At 44.5% G+C, this 16,632-nt stretch overlaps 1 non-coding gene across 1 annotated transcript; it reads right to left on the reverse strand.

Annotated features, from left to right (window-relative positions):
• Window positions 1-4,500: 4,500 nt before the first annotated feature.
• On the reverse strand, window positions 4,501-4,572 carry TRNAT-GGU (transfer RNA threonine (anticodon GGU)). The gene has a single exon. It is a non-coding gene; the product is annotated as a tRNA-Thr (tRNA).
• Window positions 4,573-16,632: the final 12,060 nt, after the last annotated feature.

Raw genomic sequence — 16,632 nt, forward strand, 5'->3', positions numbered from 1 at the left:
ATTGGATTTTAAAACTGAATAGTATGTAGAACTTGCTTGCTTTACTGTATACGTTGTTACTGAATTTTAAGACTTTGTAATACTTGCATATACACACATATATATACATATTTACTGGGAGAACATCAATAAAAAGACTTACTTTTTAAAGTGAGTAAAGTAGTTGAGTCCTGCTTAGTAGGTGACCAACTGAATAAGATAACATACCACTTCTCAGGAAGGGGTCATTTCTAAGAGCATAGTCACTCAAAAGGCACTGACCCCGCTTCAGTCCCTTCCAACTTTATGATTCTATGAGTCTATGATTCTATGATGCAAATCTATTATCTCCAGTATCTATGATTCTAACCTAGGCCCAATGTGTAATTTTTGATCAATCACATTACTCGGTCATCTTCAGCATATGATGAAATATGAACAGTCCTGTGTCATTTTCCTGATTATCACATCAGGGGATATGGTGTGGATAGGGGGGTTACTATAGCTCTGTAGGATGAAACTGTAGTAACCCTCCCCCAGTACCCTAGGGTTGCCAACCTCCAGGTAATAGCTGGAGATTTCTTGCTATTACAACTGATCTCCAGCCGATTTAGATCAGATCACCTGGAGAAACTGGCCGTTTTGACAATTGGACTCTATGGCATTGAAGTCCCTCCCCTCCCCAAACCCAGCCCTCCTAGGCTCCATCCCAAAAACCTCCCACCGGGGCAAAGAGGGACCTGGCAACCCTTCAGTACCCTGACTGCAGCAATATCAACTCAAGTACTTGTTGCATTCAACAAACTCTCTTTGTCTCCCACAAAGATCAATTCTTTGCTCGTAGAACTGCAGAAACTCTTATTTTCAGCAAGGCAAAATAATAATAATGTTGTTTTCTGCAAGGCACTTTGTGCCGGATATGGCCACATAGATTCTTGAGAGATGAATCGTTTAGGACATTGTCAGTTCTCACGTGTGTCTCCTAATGTAGCTTGAATAATACTTCACAGCTGCCGGAGCTCACTGATCTATAAAATACTTTAAAATGGTTAATCATTTTTCTAATGTGGTTTCTAATGAATAGATTTCTGCCCCCAAAAGGGAAGCAAAAATACATTACGGGAACGTTAGGGGGTACAGATTTAGTCACATTAAAGTAATGGCATTCTGATTTATGTCAAAGCATCATTCAGGGGGCAAGGTATTTCGGGACGGGTGATGTTGAAAAGTGACATTTGCAAAGTGAGTTATGCTAACTCCTGACAAACACTCAGAACTGCCCTCGCACTTAGATCAGGTTCGTATGTGATAAAGTGGCACGCAAATGTGTGTCTCGTACTTCCTCTGCAGCATCTGGAGATGGACTAGTGCCAGGAAGGGCCCCCGGTGGCTGGTTAGGGGGCCAGGTTGCCCACTATGGTGGGCATAGGGTTGCCAGGTCCCTCTTTGCCACTGGTGGGAGGTTTTTGGGGCGGAGCCTGGGGGGGTTGGGGAGGGGAGGGACTTCAATGCCATGGAGTTCAAATGCCAAAGCAATGGAGTTCAATTTCCAGGGGAACTCATCTCTGTCGCCTGGAGATCAGTTATAATTAGGGTTGCTAGCTCCGGGTTGGGAAATACCTGGAGATTTTGGGGGTGGAGACTGACAAGGGTGGGGTTTGGAGAGTAGGGGACTTCAATGCCATAAAGTCCAACTTCCAAAGCGGCCATTTTCTCCAGAGGAACTGATCTCTATCACCTGGAGATCAGTTGTAATAGTGGGAGATCTCCAGCTACCACTTGGAGGTTATGGAAATCCCTATACAGGAAAATTATTTTTCAGTACACAACCACTAATCACTCTGAATATTCTTTTTCCAACTGTATTACACTTTATACATATCAATGTTTGATGAATTATTACAGTAAGACATACAATACTGAATGCATAAGATGGACCATAACATATAAGCCCCTAAGAGGAGGTACATTTTCCAAAATCCTATTTTTATCACTGTCATTGTAAGCAAAAGTTTCTATCCAAGTGGCCATATGAATATACTATAAATAAGAGGTGTACTGAAATAAGGTTATGGAAATCCCTATACAGGAAAATTATTTTTCAGTACACAACCACTAATCACTCTGAATATTCTTTTTCAAGAAAAAGAATATTGAAAAAGAATATTCAGAGTGATTAGTGGTTGTGTACTGAAAAATAATTTTCCTGTATAGGGATTTCCATAACCTTATTTCAGTACACCTCTTGTTTATAGTATAGTCATATGGCCACTTGGAGGTTGGCAACCTTAGCCTGAGCACCCCAAGAGACCTTACTGCCCAACTCTGAACATCACAGTATTACAATATTTTGCCTCGTTTCTCTGGGTGGCAAGTGTATAGGTTCCCCTTGGGAGGATTGGATTGGAGGCCTTCCAAGAACCACCGTGGTGTAGTGGTTTGGAGCGGTGGTTTGGAGCCGTGGACTCTGATCTGGAGAACCGGGTTTGATTCCCCACTCGTCCACATGAATCCTGCTGGGTGACCTTGGGCTAGGCACAGCTCTCTCAGCCCCACCTTCCACACAGGGTGTCTGTTGTGGGGAGGGGAAGGTGATTGTAAGCCGGTTTGATTCTCCCTTAAGTGGTAGAGAAAGTCGGCATATAAAAACCAACTCTGCTTCTTCCGTTTGTAGCTGATCGTCTCTGATTTCTGAACAGGAGTCCGTGGGAAAGAAAACAGGGACCGCCCAGCCAATTAGCCCTGACTCTGATCAAAGCATCGGACGGCGAGCAGCTACAGCAGAGACATCTGCAAGAAGTCGTTTCAGGATGAAACGCTGTTGCTACTCCTACCTAGGTGTTCAGAGGCCTAAAGCTACATCAAAAAGGGCAGGACTCGAGCGACTTGTCCCCACTGGACTGAACGCCTGCTGAGATTACAGTAACCTCAGCAAGGGCGGTTCAAGATGCAACCGAACCTTCTCCGGCACTTAATTGTTCTCAGTAGCTCTGGGGTTGAGCCCCGCTACCAGCCCAGAGGTAGCACAGTGCTATTAGCATAGGTGGCGGAATGACATGTCGTGTCACCGGTTTTGAGGATTAATTGGCACCGCCGTTCTGTGCCGCGTCAGGACTCCTCACTCAATGAAAGAACTTAGATCTTAGGGAAGTCTCAGTTATCAATATTATGTTGTGCTTTCCTGGTTTTTGCACTGCACTATGGGATATGTAGTTCCCCCTCATGTCCTTTAAAGACTTGAGCCAACCCTCCATGACCCTAGAAAGGTCTCATGAATCCTTCATGACCTGGAATAGTACCTACTGTGCCGAGGAAAAGCTCCCACAAGTCATGAAAATAAAACTCTGCCCAACACTGTTTGTGTGCTGCTGCAAAACTGTTTGGCTACTGTTCAAGGTGGGAAGGTCTGTGACTCAGTGGTAGAGCATCTGCTTGACAGGCAGAAGGTCCCAGTTTCAATCCCCAGCATTTCCAGTGAAAGGATCCAGTTAAAGGGCTGAGAGAAGAGGGAGAGGGAGAGGAAGAAGAAGAATAGTTGGCCCTTGGCCATCAGATATATGTAGGGTTGCCAGGTCCCTCTTCACCACCGGCGGGTGGTTTTTGGGGCGGAGCCTGAGGAGGGCGGGGTTTGGGAAGGGGAGGGCCTTCAATACCATAGAGCCCAATGGCCAAAGCAGCCATTTTCTCCCAGTGAACTGATCTCTATCAGGTGGAGATCAGTTGTAATAGCAGGAGATCTCCAGCTAGTACCTGGAGGTTGGCAACCCTAGATATATGCCTATAAAGAGTAAGAAAATGGAGCGCATTCCGTCATCCCTACTTCTTTCTTGCATACCACCGATATCTGATTTTTTTTTAATCCACTGTAAAAATTATCTTTTTCCTGCCTCAAATGGGAAGGTCGCGGCTTTCTCTCTCTAATGTATGTTCTCATTATTACTTTTCCCACCAAGCTGAGGACCATTATCAATCCTGTTCATACATAAAAGGCATTAACAAGAGTGTATAATGAATGGAGTGCACTCCTTTTCGGTAAACGGCATATTGATTTCCAGTTCTCCATGGGTATTGCGCCACTTGAAGAAAATCTCTCCACTAACGTCTTTCTTTGGGAACGCGCACATTGAAAAACAATGATTCCCCCCCCCCTTACTCAGCATCCACCAACAGAGAAGGAAAATAAATATTGTCTTTTTCCTCGTTGGCACCAGCTGACCTAAGCGGAAGAAGTAACAATGATAGAAGGGAAGAGAGCTGGGATAACGGCTGGCCATACAGTCGCAAGGACTGTTCTTTCGGGTCCATTTTTCCCCCTCCTGGATTAAGAAACAAGAGTGAAATGTGGCAAGGTCCCTTTCCAATTTATAGCTAGATTTGAGCCAAACACATGAACACATGAAGCCGCCTTATACTGAATCAGACCCTTGGTCCATCAAAGAATTGTCTACTCAGACCGGCAGCGGCTCTCCAGGGTCTCAGGCAGAGGTCTTTCACATCATCTACTTGCCTAGTCCCTTTAACTGGAAATGCCAGGGATTGAACCTGGGACCTTCTACATACCAAGCAGATGCTCTACCACTGAGCCACAACCCCTCCCGGAGTCCAGTAGCACCTTATAGTCCAGTAGCCAGCGTCCAGTAGCACCTTAGAGGTATGAGCCGGCGTGGTGCAGTGGTTACGAGTGGCCCACTCTCATCTGGAAAACCGGGTTCGATTCCTCATTCCTCCACATGATGCCTGCTGGGTAGGGTTGCCAGGTCCCTCTTTGCCACCGGCGGGAGGTTTTTGGTGTGGAGCCTGTGGGGGGACGGGGTTTGGGGAGGGGAGGGACTTCAATGCCATAGAGTCCAATTGCCAAAACGGCCATTTTCTCCAGGCGAACAGTTGGAATAGATGGAGATCTCCAGCTAGTACCTGGAGGTTTTGTTATTCAATATAACAACTAGTGTTCAAGACAGAATTTTGGAAATCAAATACAGAACACTTATGGCACATGCATGCTATTAAGCCCAATACAACAATTAGACAAGGCAGTGTTATGCAGCAATTTATAACAAGTTTTCACAAAGTTCCAAACTAAGTAAAATACCACACATCCACAATCTTTTGACAATATTTATATAGCAAGCGGCTACATAAAGATCAAAGAATCCCGCTTTATATTTTTGTTTAATTCAATTAGTCCGAACGGTTTGAATACAAATCTGGATCTCTCAAGCTTTATTTTAAAACGAAAGTACGATTTCGGTTGTGGTTACTTTAAACACTAGCTCTAGCAACATGGGATCTTAATGAGATACCGCTGCGAGAGGAATCTGCGGCATCAAAATGTGAGGGATAGTTTACCTAGTTAGATGACACACACAGCAATCCACTTGAAAAGGGAAGGTACACTCCTTCGGAACGGGTATGCTAACGTGTTATTGTAAGACCCAGATTGTAAATATGTTTTTGGAGTGCATGTCAGTAAAATTATAATTTAATAATTTCACAGAACAAAGGTTCTATTGTTAAGACACCATAGGATCGCTGGGCTTGAAAAAGCAAACGCAAAATGGGGCTTTTACCCCATTGAATACCCCATTGAAACCCATAGAATTCGGCTTCTGTGGACTTTAAAAGCGATTATAAATTCATATCAAGAAGGATACATTTAGCACACTGAATATGTGTATGAATCTGATCTTTATGTGGCCACTTGCTATATGAATATTGTCAAAAGATTGTGGATATGTGGTATTTTACTTAGTTTGGAACTTAGTGAAAACTTATAAATTGTTGCATAACACTGCCTTGTCTAATTTTTGTATTGGGCTTAATAGCATGCATGTGCCATAAGTGTTCTGTATTTGATTTCCAAAAGTACCTGGAGGTTGGCAACCCTACTGCTGGGTGACCTTGGCCAGTCATAATTCTCTCAGAACTCTCTCAGCCCCTGTGGAAGAAGAAGAAGAGTTGGTTTTTATATGCTGACTTTCTTGTCCTTTTAAGGAGAATCAAACAGGCTTACAATCTCCTTCCTTTCCCCTCCCCACAACAGACACCTTGTGAGGTAGGTGAGGCTGAGAGTGAACTGTGACTAGCCCAAGGTCCCCCAGCAGGCTGCATGTGGAGAAGTGGGGAATCAATCTCTGTTCACCAGATTAGAATCTGCCAGTCATATGGAGGAGTGGGGAATCAAACCCAGTTCTCCAGAGTCCACCACGACACCACACTGGAGGCAGGCACTGGCAAACCACCTCTGTTCATCTCTTGCATTAGCAACCCTATGGGTTGCCATAAGTCAGCTGTGACTTGACAACACACACATACACACAAGCTTTCGAGAGTCAAACCTCCCTTTGTCAGATACAATTTGGAATGGAGTTCCCTATCTGACAAAAGGAGCCTTGACTCTTGAAAGTTTATACCTCTAAAATATTGCAGGTCTCTGTGGTGCTACTGCCCTGACCTGGATGGCCCAGGCTCGCCTGATCTCATCAGATCTCAGAAGCTAAGCAGGGTTGGCCCTGGTTAGTATTTGGATGGGAGACCACCAAGGAACACCAGGGTTGCTGTGCAGAGGAAGGCACTGGCAAACCACCTCTGTTAGTCTCTTGCCTTGAAAACCCCAAAAGGGGTCGCCATAAGTCGGCTGCGACTTGAAGGCACTTTACACACACACACACACAAGGTGCTACTGGACTCGATTCTAACTGTTCTAATGCAGACCAACACAGCTACCCTTTGAAACTATTTCCAAGTTATATTACAGCTCGGGCAAAGTTCAGTGAAAGTTTCCAAGCCGGTTTGAGACTCCTTAAAGGTAGAGAAGATCAGGATATCAAAACCCAAGACCAACTCTTCTTCTTCTTCTCCTTCTTCTCCTTCTCCTTCTAAAAAATTTGCTAGCAGGATTGGGTCAATGCACATTAAATGGGAGAATTAACCCCTTCCTGATATCACATGCAATTTGTCTTTTACAGAAAAAAACAGAGATCTGTTATCTTCATCAATCCTCCCCCCGCCCAATTCTCTTTGACATCCTTTAGAAAGGATTTGCATTTCCCGTCAGTTTCTGAGTAAGATTTGAATTTGCCCTGCAAAACTTCTAACAAATAGCTCTAACCCTTTTTCACATTCAATTCACACGGATCTCATTATTCAGATGGTGGGTCTGTATTTTTTTTTTTTAATGTTGCTTGAGAAATTGGAGGCCTCAGGTCAGGTGCATTCTTTGAACTGTGTTTTACAAGACGAACTTCCAAAAGGAAAAAACGGGGAAAAAACTCCCGGACAATATAGCACCCCTGCGCTAATTGCGTTGTCTAGGCACATTGAGTAGAGATTTCATTTCACACATCACAAAGTAGCAGCAAAAACCTTGTCATCATCATATTTCAAACATAGCTCCCCGTCAGTCTAATCTCCCCATCCTAGTTTCACAGTCCACTACTCTGAAACAAAGCTCAGTTAAATCTTAATGGAAAAAATGCCAAATTAAAAAGAACCCAAATGGGAGATATTTCCATTACAGTCCCTACTGCCTCTCCTACGTTATGCTGCATGGGCCAAAATTCACCTGGGTTCCAGGTGTGATGGGATATAATATTTTTGCAATGGCCCCATGATCTTCTCATTTGATAGGACAACTGTGCCACTGGACAATTTTCAATACCAAAATTAAATTCCTTATGGAATGTCTCTAGTGCATGGTTCATTTCAGTAAAGGAATCATAGAATCACAGAGTTGGAAGGGGCCATACAGGCCATCTAGTCCAACCTCCTGCTCAACGCAGGATCAGTAGGGTTGCCAGGTCCCTCTTTGCCACCAGTGGGAGGTTTTTGGGGTGGAGCCTGAGGGGGGTGGGTTTGGGGAGGGGGGGACATCAATGCCAGAAAGACCAATTGCCAAAGCAGCCATTTTCTCCAGGGGAACTGATCTCTATCAGCTGGAGATCAATGGTAACACCAGAACATCTCCAGCTAGTACCTGGAGGTTGGCAACCCTAAGGATCAGCCTACAGCATCCCTGACAAGTTTCGTCAAGCCGCTGCCAGTGAGGGGGAGCTCACCACCTCCCTAGGCAGCTGATTCCACTGCTGAACAACTATTACTGTAAAAAATCTTTTTCCAAATATCCAACCGATACCTTTTGACCTTTAATCAAAAATCATTACTGTGAGTCCAATCCTCTGTTGCCAACTGGAACAGCTCCCTGCCCTCCTCTAAACAACAGCCTTTCAAATACTTCAAGAGAGCCATCATGTCCCCCCTCAACCTCCTCCAGACTAAGCATCCCCAAGTCCCTCGGCCTTTCCTCTTTGGGCTTTGTCTCCAGGCCCCTGATCATCCTCATCGTTCTCCTCTGCACCCGCTCCATTCTGTGCACATCCTTTTGGAAGTGAGCCCCCACAAAATCACACAAGGTTGGAAGAGACCACAAGGGCCATCGAGTCCAAACCCCTGCCATTCATCCTCTTTCAGTCCTAGCCCCCAGAACTGCACAATACTCCAGGCAGGGTTGCCAACCTCCTGGTTATAGCTGGAGATCTCCTGCTATTATAAGTGATCTCCAGCTGATAGAGATCAGTTCCCCTGGAGGAAATGGCCGCTTTTGCAATTAGACTCTACGGCATCGAAGTCCTAGCTCCCAGAACTGCACACAATACTCCAGGCAGGGTTGCCAGCCTCCAGGTTATAGCTGGAGATCTCCTGCTAGTACAACTGATCTCCAGCCGATAGAGATCAGTTCCCCTGGAGAAAATGGCCGCTTTTGCAATTGGACTCTATGGCATTGAAGTCCCTCCCCAAACCCTGCCCTCCTCAGGCTCTGCCTCCAAAATCTCCCACTGGTGGCGAAGAGGAACCTGCCAACCCTAACTCCAGGGGATCTGTAAATTTTGTTGCAATGTTTGTTGTTAACTAATACTATTTTAAAAAATGTTCTTAGATTTATATCCCTCCTTTCTTTTATACAAATGGTGCACCAGGCAGGTTTAAACATATAATGAAACCGATTTTACAAACAAAAAAACAAATAAATACTATTTAAAATTGTTGCTGGCAGTAGAACCAAAGCAGTCTTTAAATCAGCAAAAGCAGCAACGAAAGCTTACAAAGCAGCAGAGATAAAACATGGCAGTCATAAAACCCCCAGGCAACAGAAGAATGTCAGGAAATTAAAACACCAAAGGCTCTTTGGAAGAAAATATTTTTTTCATCGGGTTGCAGAAGGCTGAAGGTGGGAAAGAAGGATAACAGACATCCTGAGGTAGAAAAGCCTGCAGTGTAGTGGCAAAAAATAAATAAATCCAAAATGTTATTGGAAAGAAAGCCCATATGAAGGATGGATATGGGACTTTCAGGGAGATGAAACGATTTCTCTTTCCAAGCTGTAGCACAGTTAGATCATTTTAGACTCTGGACTTCAGGGCCGCAGGGTGGTGCCTTCTCAAGGCACCACCCCTTTGCCCCAACTTCTTCCATGGTCCCACCCACAAATTCTCAGAAGCGAAGGGGAGGAGTTTGCAGTCACCTGATTCCTCCTTCAGTCCTAGCTTAAACCTAGGGTTGCCAACCTCCAGGTTCCAGCTGGAGATCTCCTGTTATTACAACTGATCTCCAGCCGATAGAGATCAGTTCGCCTGGAGAAAACGGCCGCTTTGGCCATTGGACTCTCTGGCATTGGTCCCTCCCCTCCCCAAACCCCGCCCTCCTCAGGCTCCACCCCCAAAATATCCAACCGGTGGCTAAGAGGGCCCTGGCAGCCCTACTTCAATGCCACAGAGTTCAATTGCCAAAGCGGCCACTTTTCTCCAGGTGATCTGATCTCTATCAGCTGGGGATCAGTTGTATTAGCAGGAGATCTCCTGCTACTACCTGGCAGTTGGCAACCCTCGTTCAGACCCTTCCCTCCCCCTCTTGAGGACCCAAGACCACACAAGAAGATAGCAAAGACATTGGCCATGGCACAGGAGAACATCTGGCTCCACCCACATGGCCATGTACTGGACTCCAGCCTTCCTCCCGCTCATATACCCAGATGGCTGCTATGCCAATGGGCCACCATGGAAATCATGGCATATCTTGGCTTATCTCGCCCTGGTATTTCAAACTGCTTAATGATCGGCAGGCTCACCCTGTTTCCTCAGTTAGGGAAAGGTAAATAAAGTTCACTATTGATTAACGTACTTTCCCATAGATGTCGTAACTAATTGCCGTACTTATCTAACTAGCATGAAATGCGTTCCTGCATATGAGTTCTATAATTACGAGTCCCCTGAAGTTTCACTTGAAAAGAAATGTTTCCGATTGAGCTGAGCTGGATGCGTGGAGAAGAGCACTATTTTTTTCCACTTGTGGTAGATGCTAATGAGCAGAGTTGGGTCAATGGGGCAGCTTCCAGAAAACTACATTTGATGTTTTCCCGTGCAGCAAAAGATTAATATATATATATATATATATATATATATATATATATATATATATATATATATATATATATATATATATATATATATATATATATCTCAAAGGGAACAAAGAAAGATCCAGAGTAGCAGAAACCTCTCTAAATTCTGTAGGTAGTGCTGTCATTAATGAGAGAAGGAGGCAGGAGGGAAAAGGCCAGTGTCTAACTCAGTATAAGCTAGCTTCACACATTCATTTAGTTTAAAGGATCTGGTTCTGTTAGCACCTAAGTCCTTAAATTAAAAGCCTAAAGCTTACACAAGCATTTCTCCACCAAGAGGTGCTGGAACGATTTCGTTTGGGCTGCTGAGCATGCCACCTAAACCTCTGCTTATGCTGAATGAGGTCACAAAGATGACTTCCAACCTCATTTTCACCCAAAGTTTCCCCCTTCTTCTTCCTTATCTGGAAAAAAATTCAGGACCTCTTTCTCAGCTCCAGCTAGGGTTGCCAACCTCCAGGTACTAGCTGGAGATCTCCTGTTATTACCACTGATCTCCAGCCGATAGAAATAAGTTCACCTGTAGAAAATGGCCACTTTGGCAATTGGACTCTATGGCATTGAAGTCCCTCCCCTCCCCAACCCCTGCCCTTCTCAGGCTCCACCCACAAACCCTCCTGCCGGTGGTGAGGAGGGTCCTGGCAACCCTAGCTCCAGCCAATCAGGGAACATACTTCTTGCCCTTCCCTGCTAAATAAATAAATAAACATAAAAACCCGCTTGCTTCCTAATTCAAGCCTTTGGCCCTATAACCATGGCCAAAATCTGGCTCCAAGTTGAACTTTTGCTCACTCAAGACTGCAGCAGTCATGTGAGCAGAGAAATCCCATTTCTAGCACCCATTACTTCTCCTCTTCAGTGCTCTTCCACATTGGATTAATCATTTAGATGTACTGCCTGTGTATCTCTGAAACTGCCTGTATGCTCTAGTCCTGCTTTAGGATTGGGAGGACTTAAGAACATAAGAAAAGCCCTGCTGGATCAGACCAAGGCCCATCAAGTCCAGCAGGCTGTTCACACAGTGGCCAACTGGGTGCCTCTAAGAAGCCCACAAGCAGGACAACTGCAGCAGCATCCTGCCTATGTTCCAAAGCACCTAATATAATAGGCATGCTCCTCTGATCCTGGGGAGAATGGGTATGCATCATGTGAATTCAAAACTGTTAGAAGAGAGCTAGCAGTGCAATCTTATTGGGATGACACCCTTCTATGGCTGGGTTGCCAACCTCCAGGTACTAGCTGGCGATCTCCTGCTATTACAACTGATCTCCAGCTGATAGACAGCACTTCACCTGGAGAAAATGGCCGCTTTGGCAATTGGACTCTATGGCATTGAAGTCCCTCCCCTCCCCAAACCTCCTCTACCTCACAAGGTGTCTGTTGTGGGGAGAGGAAAGGAAGGCAATTGCGAGCCGCTTTGAGACTCCTTAAATGTAGAGAAAAGGAGGGGTGTAAAAAAAACAACTTTTCTTCTACTTTCAGTTTTGCTTGTACAAGACAAAGGCATTTATAACTTTTAAAACCATAAATATGTCAAATATTGCCATTTTATACATTAAGTATGTCACGTGCTTAAAATCAGTTTGGCAAAATGGTAATTTTTCTTTAAAAAAAAAAATCCGAAAAATGGTGTGTGTCCCCAGGAGAAGAGTTTTCTTTTTTTTCTCAGTGGCTCAAAATTTCAACAAAAGAAAAAAGAAAAAAAATACTTCTCTAGTCCAAACTTACAGAATCACAGAATCATAGAATCATAGAGTTGGAAGGGACCACCAGGGTCATCAAGTCCAACCCCCTGCACAATGCAGGAAATTCACAACTACCTCCCCCCCACACCTAGTGACCAGAAGAAGGCCAAGATGCCCTCCCTCTCATCATCTGCCTAAGGTCACAGAATCTGCATTGCTGACAGATGGCCATCTAACCTCTTCTTAAAAACCTCCAGGGAAGGAGAGCTTACCACCTCACGAGGAAGCCCGTTCCACTGAGGAACCACACTAACTGTTAGAAAATTCTTCCTAATGTCTAGACGGAAACTCTTTTGATTTAATTTCAACCCGTTGGTTCTGGTCCGACCTTCAGAAAACAACTCGGCACCCTCCTCTATAGGACAGCCCTTCAAGTATTTGAACATGGTTATCATATCCCCTCTGTCTTCTCCTTTTCAGGCTAAACATACCCAGCTCCTTCAACCTTTCCTCATAGGACTTGGTCTCCAGACCCCTCACCATCTTTGTTGCCCTCCTCTGGACACACTCCAACTTGTCTACATCTTTTTTAAATTGTGGTGCCCAAAACTGAACACAGTAGTCAGCGGAACGATTCCCGAGCAAGGCCTGTAACCTGTCAGAGCTTCACTCCTCAACCAGCTCCCTTTCCTTGGATCTAACCCATTGCAAATAACTGGACAGATGTAACAATTCCGTGTCTCATCTGGAACAACCCTTTTATTTTCTAGGCAAAGGGAACCGGAGTTGAAAGCCAAGAGGAGATTAAAAGATTGAGTAAGCAGACAATGAACCTTTCTTTGTCGGATGAGTCACGCAGTCCCCTGCAAAACTTACAATAACAAACCTTTGGATGCGAAGGTGCTATTTGAGGGAATGAAAACCCATGTAGAGATGAGATTATAAACCTAATTGTAACAATGTTGCCCGCTGAGGAATGCCTGTCAGGTGGTTGCACGAATCCTTTACAAAGGCGTGCTTTCAAAGCAGTGACCTTCTTTGTCTTCTCATGTCTCTTTCATTCAAATTATCTTTCTGGTTGTATCGGAGCCACTTTTGGAGAAATCGGAGAGATTGGAGCAGGGGAATACTCACTGAAAGGTAACAGGAAAAGATGAGGAAAATACGGAAGAGGTATATTTACTTTTTTTTAAAAAATGGACACCAGTTGCTGAAATCCGTTAAAAGGTAAAGGTAGTCCCGTGTGCAAGCACCGGGTCAAAACTGACCCATGGGGTGAGTCAAATCCCAATGCTTACTAGGCAGACTACGTTTATGGGGTGGTTTGCCATTGCCATCCCCAGTTGTCTATACTTTACCCCCAGCAAGCTGCATACTCCTTTACTGACCTCGGAAGGATGGAAGGCTGAGTCAACCTTGAGCCGGCTACCTGAAACCAGCTTCCATCGGGAAGAGCTTTTGACAGCAGTACTGCAGCTTACCACTCTGCGCCATGGGGCTTTTGGTGTGTGTGTGTTAAGTGCCAACAAGTCGCTTCCGACTATGAATCAATGTCCTCCAAAATGTCCTATCTTTAACAGCCTTGCTCAGATCTTGCAAACTGAGGGCCGTGGCTTCCTTTATCGAGTCAATCCATCTCTTATTGGGTCTTCCTCTTTTCCTGCTGCCTCCAACATTTCCTAACACGATTGTCTTTTCCAGTGACCCTTGTCTTCTCATAATGTGATCAATGTACGACAGCCTCAGTTTAGTCATTTTAATCTAGGGTCAGTTCAGGCTTGATTTGATCTAGAACCCGCTGATTTGTTTTTTGGCAGTCCACGGTATCTGTAACACTCTCCTCCAACACCACATTTCAAAGGAATCTACTTTCTTCCTATCAGCCTATCTATAGGCTCTTTACCTTTCATTAAATCATACAGTGGACACTTATTATATGAGGCACTTCTATTGTTCACACCAATAGCAAAAACATAATGTAGAAATGACAGATGTGTATACAGAGTTTCCAGAACCCAACCCGGGGCCACCAGCATCATAGAGTTAGAAGATCCCTTCTAATTCTATGATTCTATGGATGTCTGTTGTTCGTAATTAATGTGTTTGCTGTTGGGGACACCATTACAATCCTAGTGTACTTAAGACAAACACAACAGCTGCATCAAGTCTGAAGTGGCCCTTGTGAAGATACGTTTGTAATGAGCATTCTTACAAAGGATGACAATTTAATTGAGCTGCCTGTATTAATGACACACCCCGTGAAAACACCATACTGAGCTTTCCTAGCAAATGAAAAACAAAACAGGCAAGTATAGAATCACATAATCATAGAATCATAAAGTTGGAAGGGGCCATACAGGCCATCTAGTCCAACCCCCTGTTCAATGCTAATACCTGGAGGTTGGCAACCCTACTTTGGAGGAGGGCTTGGCTCCTGTTAAAACTGGTCTGGGTTTTCTGAGTGCCAGCCAGCCAGCCAGCCAGCCATCTATGTATTCGTTTTACATCCAGCTCTTCCTGCACCAAAGCGGGGCTCAGGTCAGCTATCAACAAGTTAAAAGAATACATACATACCAATGAAAACAGTACATAATAATTGAATGCAGAGTAGCAATAAAACCAAATTTTAAAATCCAATTTTGGTCAAGCCACTATCCTAGTGGCTCTCCTGCCAGTCCAAATGGTGCAGGCAAGCACATGTGATTTCCAACTTCAGCACCAGTCCTAGTTTGAGGAAGGGAAGGTCCCAGATTCAGCCTCCATAGGGTGGCCAGGTCCCTCTTCGCCACCGGCAGGAGGTTTTTGGGGTGGAACCTGAGGAGGTCAGGATTTGGGGAGGGGAGGGAAGGGACTTCAATGCCATAGGGTTCAATTGCTGATCTCTTTCAGCTGGAGATCAGTTGTAATAGCCAGAGATTTCCAGCTACTACCTGGAGGTTGGCAACCCTAAGCCTCCAGCATCTCCACTTAAAGAAGGAATCGGGTAGTAGGTGATGTGAAAAACCTCAGCCTGAGACCCTGGGAAACTGCATGTCTAAGTAGACAATACTGACCTTGAGGGACCAATGGTCTGATTCAGTAAAAGGCAGCTTCATGTGAGTTCTTTTCCTTGCCAGCCATATGTAAGCTTGCCATGTATGTGTCTGGGAGATTTCTGGGGGTGGGTCATGGGGAAAAAGGTGTTGTGGGCATCACTTCTAGCTAAAACCCAGCAGTGATGTTACCAATGCTCTAGGATTTTGCTGTACTCTATGGTAAAACCATAGAGATTTTGAAATCCTAGAGCGTCAGTGACATCACTTCTGGGTTTTAGCCAGAAGTGATATCGATGATGTTTTCCCTCTCATTTCCCCCAGGTGCTGCTCATTCAGGTAGTAGTGGGAGCCAGGAGGCAGTAGTGGGAGACCATGATGGGTAAATTGGCAAACCTAGCACTATGCTAACAAGCACATAAGCCTTTCCAAGATTCTGGTGCAAGTATCCAATTATCCCAACAGAATTTCTTTCTTTTGGGATGTCTGTATGATCGAAGGTTGCTGTGTCATGGAGTAGGCCTGCCAACTTCCAGGTGGCACCTGGAGATCTCCCTCTATTACAACTGCTCTCCGGATGATCAAGTCAAGTTCCCTTGGAGAAAATGGCTTCTTTGGAGGGTGGACTCTATGGCATTATACACTGTTGAGGTGCCTCCCCTTCCCAAACCCCACCTCCCCATGCTCCACCCCCCAAATCTCCAGGTATTTCCCAACCCAGATCTGGCAACCCTAGTTATGCAAAGTAGAAAGAACAGGTCTTGGTATATCTAGTTCACTGATGCTTGGCTAAGGCCATTGAGTTGACTTTTGCCTCTACTGGTGTTTTAGGATTATACTTCGATCTTCAAGAGGTGATGCCAGTTTTCCCTTGCTAGAAAAGGTTGCCAAGAATATTTTGTTGAGAAGAAACGATTTAATTTGTTGAGCTCAGAACTCTTTTGAATTGTGAAGGTTACGAAAGGGAAACAATGTAATTTGAGTGATAAATTACACAGTTCACACCTTACACAATTTGCAAACACATCTAGCCTCGTGTAGTTGCGAGATAAGATAGTGTTTGACTGTTCCTCACCCCAGAATTTATGAGGAAACATAAGAGGAAGAATGTATATAGCTTTTGGCATAATTACCCATTTTTAAAGTTTTCCTTTCTGCTCTTTGTATTATTTGCTGGAAGATAATTTAGTACGGCATTGTCCTCGAATAACAGCTTATTTTTTAACGGGAAACGGATTGTTCTTTTACTCCCCTGCAGTCCTTTTAGGAAACTGTCAGATCTCTAATAAAAGATTCTTAGCTTCCCTCTTCAGAGATGGATGTGGGAAGAGTGGCTGGAAAAGCAATGTGGCACTTAACAGCCGTCAATGGGAAGGAGAGCGATTGTTCTAAATGGGAAAATTAAACTTCAGATTGACTCAGAGCCGAACTGCTAGACTGGTAAATAAAGCTCGCATCGGCTTTCTTTAAAAAACATAGCTGG

The sequence above is a fragment of the Euleptes europaea genome, chromosome 12 (genome assembly GCF_029931775.1).
Source record: "Euleptes europaea isolate rEulEur1 chromosome 12, rEulEur1.hap1, whole genome shotgun sequence".
Classification (NCBI taxonomy): Eukaryota; Metazoa; Chordata; class Lepidosauria; order Squamata; family Sphaerodactylidae; genus Euleptes; species Euleptes europaea.